Source organism: Adiantum capillus-veneris, chromosome 19, assembly GCF_014529385.1.
Source record: "Adiantum capillus-veneris isolate H3 chromosome 19, ASM1452938v2, whole genome shotgun sequence".
In the NCBI taxonomy this organism is placed as follows: domain Eukaryota; kingdom Viridiplantae; phylum Streptophyta; class Polypodiopsida; order Polypodiales; family Pteridaceae; genus Adiantum; species Adiantum capillus-veneris.
The window spans coordinates 30,614,563-30,620,279 of NC_140949.1; the positions used below are offsets into that span (position 1 = coordinate 30,614,563).

The 5,717-nt window shown below is 44.0% G+C and overlaps 2 pseudogenes; one reads left to right on the top strand and one right to left on the bottom strand.

Annotated features, from left to right (window-relative positions):
* Positions 1-454: 454 nt before the first annotated feature.
* On the bottom strand, positions 455-1,702 carry LOC147433775 (2-C-methyl-D-erythritol 2,4-cyclodiphosphate synthase, chloroplastic pseudogene; annotated as a pseudogene).
* Positions 1,703-3,361: 1,659 nt separating this feature from the next.
* Positions 3,362-4,319, top strand: LOC147433776 (uncharacterized; annotated as a pseudogene).
* Positions 4,320-5,717: the final 1,398 nt, after the last annotated feature.

Here is a 5,717-nt window from a genome sequence, read left to right on the forward strand (position 1 = left end):
GCACCATTATACAAATCTAGTGATCGACTTTACTATTAGTATGAGTACCCAGCAAGTGCAAGGCATCTTCACAAGTGTGCTATGTGTGAAAGAAGACGCAAATTTACTAACACATATATCATGTGACTATGCATTGAATCTCTCTGAGTTCTTTCTCGTAAGGCACGTCTCTCTCAGGCTCTCCCCTTCCTTACCTTCCCTTTAGAGAAGTATCTCCCCTTCCCTTACCTTCCCTTTAGAGAAGCACTTCAAGACTTGTCGATAGAAATGTGAAGTATCTTGTGGAATGTTCCTATGACGTTAAAACGTCTCTTCCTCTTCCTCTTTTACCCCTCTCTCTCTCTCTCTCTCTCTCTCTCTCTCTCTCTCTTTGAATCATTGCTTAATCAATAATTAATTGGTAAAAACACCAGTAGCAATTAAAGACTAAAAATCTTTACTCTATATTGTTTTCTTATTTCTTCATCAATAACATAACAGTGTGGGCAAAAATGCTACGATTCTCTCCCAAGGTATCGACCTTTTCATGGGTTTTGACTTTAACATCAACTACTAAAGGATCTATGCTAAGAAGCTCATAGAGGTTCTACTTTATGGCCTCCTTATGGGGACTCCACTTTGGCCTTCGTAATAAGCGGGTGACATCTAAATTGCCCATAGTATATCTCGCTTCATGCATCAAATATTGAACAACTTCTTTCACAAAAATTGAAGATGCGGTTCCTTTCCATTTTGAATCATTGTTTGGAAAAATCTGGCAGATGTCAAAAGGACATAGCATCTACCACACAATGGAGAAGCACATCAGTGTTGAAATATGCTTCACATCATGGTGTCGCCAATTATAAGAGATCAGTGTTTGGAAAAATCTGGCAGATGTCAGAAGGACATAACATCTACCACACAATGACAAGCACATCACTATTGAAATATGCTTCACATCCTGGTGTCGCCAATTATAAGAGGCAAATTTGGCTCCAATTTGTGAAGATCAAAACCAGATCCTACTCTTAAAGGTAGTACAAGAGGCTTATCCACATCTGGAATGACAGTTTCAACAAGATGGACTTTCCATACTATTTTTTTGCAGCAAAATTTAGTCTGTTTTGAGCTTGTGTCTGCTTAAGATAAGGTGGTAATAAAATCTTGCTACCTGGACGATCATGTCCACCCACTAGGAAGAATGCTACTAAGTGAGAGAAGATGCTTAGATCTCTCTCTCTCTCTCTCTCTCTCTCTCTCTCTCTCTCTCTCTCTCTCTCTCTCTCTCTCTCAAAACCGAGAAACAATATCACTATCATCGAGACAATAAGCTATCTATTTTCAACAGATCACTGTTTGGGAAAAGTGTGCCTCAACTTGTCCTTGCGCCGGTTGAAAAATCAAAATAACTGGTTGATGGGAGAGGAAAGGAAAAAGTCCGCTTGAAAAATTTAAGAAATTAAAGAGTAAATTATCAGCTATTTAAAAAAAATATCTTTGAATCTATCCTGAAGGGAATTTTGTATGTTTGTGAATTTGTATTTTCCTTGACACTCATTAGGTCTACAGAAAAATGTCGAGCATGGACAAAATGTCGAACCTCGAGAATCTCCATGAAAATTTGCAAGTATTCAAAAAAGTCCTTGCACTGCAAGAGGCCACATGTGACTACTTCGATGTCTGCCCTCATATCTCTTCGCCTTCTAGTCTCAGCTGCCATGTTTGTTTTTTCTTCCACTTAGCTCTCATGATAACGAAGCCAAAGGGTGAACACCAACACACATATTATGGAGGAACCTCTCTCTCTCTCTCTCTCTCTCTCTCTCTCTCTCTCTCTCTCTCTCTCTCTCTCTCTCTCTCTCTCTCTCTCTCTCTCTCTCTCTCTCTCTGTGAGATTTTATAGTCCTTCGTCCTCAATGCCGGTCTTGAACCACGGTGGGTGGGAAGGCAATAATCCGAGAGCTATGTGTCTAACCGTTAGGACGAGCTTGTTCACTTGGCTGCACCAAATCTAAAGATTTATCTTCCCTACCGGCCTTTGAAATTGCATTGCCGCCTTGTGAGTGGCAACCACCATCGATGGAGCTTGGTTGCAAGCCCCTTCGTGCCCACTATCTAGCCGACACGCTTCTCTTGTATTGTCGTCGTCGTCATGCAGTACCCCATGTCCTACTACCTCCTCTTTTATTTCACATTACTTGCGTATACCCCATGCCAATAGAGCGAATGATGGACACTGAAAAGGAAAAGATTGCATAACGTTAGTGGCTCTCAGAGTACGTAGAGAGAAGTATGCAGGACATCGTCCGACGAGAAAAAGAGGGCCATGGGCTTTTCATGGCATTTAGCTTTTTCTCTTTCCAGCGCGACGAAAATTTCTCACGTTGGAACTGCCATCTCTTACATACATACTGGCAGGATTCCACTTTGATTGCCCGGAATCTGATAGATTTCCTTGCTGCCTTGTTGCCTTGCAGGACTGCTGGAGGTGCAAAATTACAAGTTTTAACAGGTTTTGAACTCTCCCAAACTGTTTCAAAGCGTTAAATCAATCATGCGCGCAAGCGACTCGTCCTCTGAAAGTGTACTTAAACTTTTTTTAAAAATTGTGTTTTCCCCAGCTTCATGCGACAGTGCACGAGGCTCCGTGCTCCGCCTTGGCCTACTGGCTCCTGCGCATCGTTGCACTACTGCGTGCCACCTTCCTCTCCATGCTCGTCATCTCATCGCCCACCATGCGGTAGTTTTGATCCTCTTAAATAAAGGCATCTTTATTCTGGCCTCCTACCATTTTTCCGAAATCGGTGAGACCTACCTCTTTCTCTATAAAACAAAACGAGTTTTTTTATAGAGAAAGTTCTACTGTACGAGCTGGAGCCTGGACCTTGTGTAAGAGTTGGGGCGTCGGCTTGAAAGAGGCCGGCCTCGGGAGTCTGTGCAAGGCTGCTACTGGCCTGGAGCAAAACAGAGGAAAGAAAGAGAGCGTTGTAGTTTGGAGGGCACCATATGATCGGTAATGGGGTATCAATGCAGGGAGCTTTAGAAAGGGATTCTCTTATTTCGGAGACTCTGTCTTGAAGGCTTTGTGTCTCTGACGCACAAGGGGGCTGCTCTAGTGCGGCGGGCCCTGGATTGGCGGAGGGAGTTGCAGAATTGGCAAAGTACTGTGTTCCTCTTCCCAATTGGGGACTAATTCGGTTTCCGCACTAGCAAAATGGGCTTACCTCTGTTCGATCGAAGGTGTTATTAGTGTGCGAGGTATGTGAGAGGCATTCTCCCTCTTGAAGAGAGGTGGGGGATGTGAGCGATTCTCTCTTCAAGCTGGGAGAAGCTAGCAGAGATAGTGGAAAGAGTAGAGCTGGGGAGAGGGGAGCCCTTAATGATGAGCTGCTTCCGGGAGGAGCCCAACTGCTTGCACGTTGAGAGGACCGTTTGTAGCCTTGCTGGTGAGGGCTTCCACCTGTGCGCATGCGCAGCCCCATCTTTAGTCTGCGATACCACAACTCGGCGTCATTGCCTGCATCTTCAATCGTAATTTGCCCATGATTCATACTCCCTCTCTCTCTCTCTCTCTCTCTCCGGCTAGATCTTTAAGGTCTCTTGGGATAGTTTCCTACGACGTTAAAACTCTCTTCTTCTTCTTCTTCTCCTGATCGCTTGCTTCTCTAATACACACAAGTAATCATGCATTTTTCCGCATTGTGCAGGTTATACTCTAGAGGGTGGCCGTATGCTACAAAGAATTGGGGTTGCCAAGGTGACCAGTAGGCGGGGTCTGCAGTTAGGAGTCTGCAGTCAGGAGGGATTGCTCACTCGCACATCAAATCTGTTTTCAATACAGACCTGCGTAGCATGCACTTGGAAGGATGTGCATAAAATTTGACGGCTATGATTGCATAAAATCTTGTGTGTGGACTTGGCAGCCATGGATCCCCTCACTACCTCGCATTCAGTTCACTAAAGGTTGCATTCGCTAGCTCAACGGCTCATGCATGGAGGGGAGTAGCAACTAGCTTGTATCTATCAGCAAGACGGAGTGAAGAGCAAGTGTCTCTATTCTATGCTCACTCTATCTCTCACTTGCTTTGTCATTAGTTCTTGGTTACTCAGTTGAGGTAGCTAGGATCGTTATCAAACTTCATGCAGTGTCGGATCAGCTTCTCGTCCTACTAGCCACTAGCCTACCATGGCCGCTTTTGTTGAGCCAACTCCAACATGCAGCCCTAATGAACCCCTTCATGCCGGATCTGCTTTGCCCAAACCTTAGCACCATCTTGAGCATGCCACATGAGCCTCTTCAACATTCATTGTCGTCTCCTTTCGCCAACCCGTCATAGATGTCAAGGGGGCTATTGATAAGTCCGCTTCACTCAAGAAAGTTTCAACAATTTGAAGGACTTGGCTTTGCAAAGACACGAGCTTGCAATTAATATTTGAAACACTTTAAGGAAAGCTAGCTCATCGTCCACTAGTGCTCCTTGTAAGTCTATAACCATTTTTGTGGTCTAAAATGGGTACCCAAATGAGCTAGTAGGGAATTCTCTCTCTCTCTCTCTCTCTCTCTCTCTCTCTCTCTCTCTCTCTCTCGATGCACACAACAAATACCCTCATGATAACCAAGCCATCTCGCGAACAAGATCGATGCACACAACAAATACCCTCATGATAACCAAGCCATCTCGCGAACGAGAGAGAGAGAGAGAGAGAGAGAGAGAGAGAGAGAGAGAGAGAGAGAGAGAGAGAGAGAGAGAGGATCTGACTCAACTGTCTGAAATAGTCCATGATGGCACGAACTCTTTGGTTTTTTTATAAGGGTTTTGTTTATAGCTGGTGAAATGACGGTCGAACTTGAGGACCCTCTTGCCTCAGCTAGTGTTTCTCCAAATGGTTTCTAGACTTTCCTTGTCGAACCCCTTCAAAACCAAATCTGTTAATGAATCTAGGGACCCCGATATTTGCCTTTTCCAAAGTGGCACAATGTTGTTAGTTGTAGCAAACAACAACCCAGTCACCCCTTGGAGGTGGATACCTTGTGGGGTGCTAAGGTAGGTGCACACTTGTATTTCACTTTGTTCACATTCTACAAAATAGAGCATTGCATATTAGGGTAGGTGGGACAACTCCAAAGGACGTCAAGAGGCTCTAACATGAGGACAACGGACATGTCAAAGGGAGCCACATGACTGGAGCCAAGGTGTTGCATATCCTGGGTGACACGACCTTGTAAGAGTCTTAAAAGAAGAGAGAAATATGTTGAAGCCGTCTGGGCATGGTACATTATCCTCCGGCCGAGAAGGTAGAGATGCTAACAAGGGTGAATCTGTCGATCGAGTTATTGTGGATGTTGTTTCACCCAACTCATTGTTCACTTTTGTAGTATATCAAAACCTTTATGTGGCATTCATAGAAAATGTGGTACTCTTTCATATCTTTAGGTTGGGCCATTGAAGACTACGTGCATTGTAGATGGAATGATAAGGCAGTCACCTGCAGTAGGATAGTTTTTTTCTAAATTAGTCAAAGCCTGAGAGAGAGAAAGAGAGAGGGATACAAGGGGAGAAGATGAAAAGTTTAAATGTTGTAAGAACAAGCCAAGGAGAACTTAAAAATGTAACCAACACTGTGCAAATTCACTAGTACATTCCATTTTGGCTATATAGGAAACAATTGCTTTACCTATGTGCACTTAGATTTGTGAGATTCTCTCCAAATTGTATATACATTTTGGCTGCTAT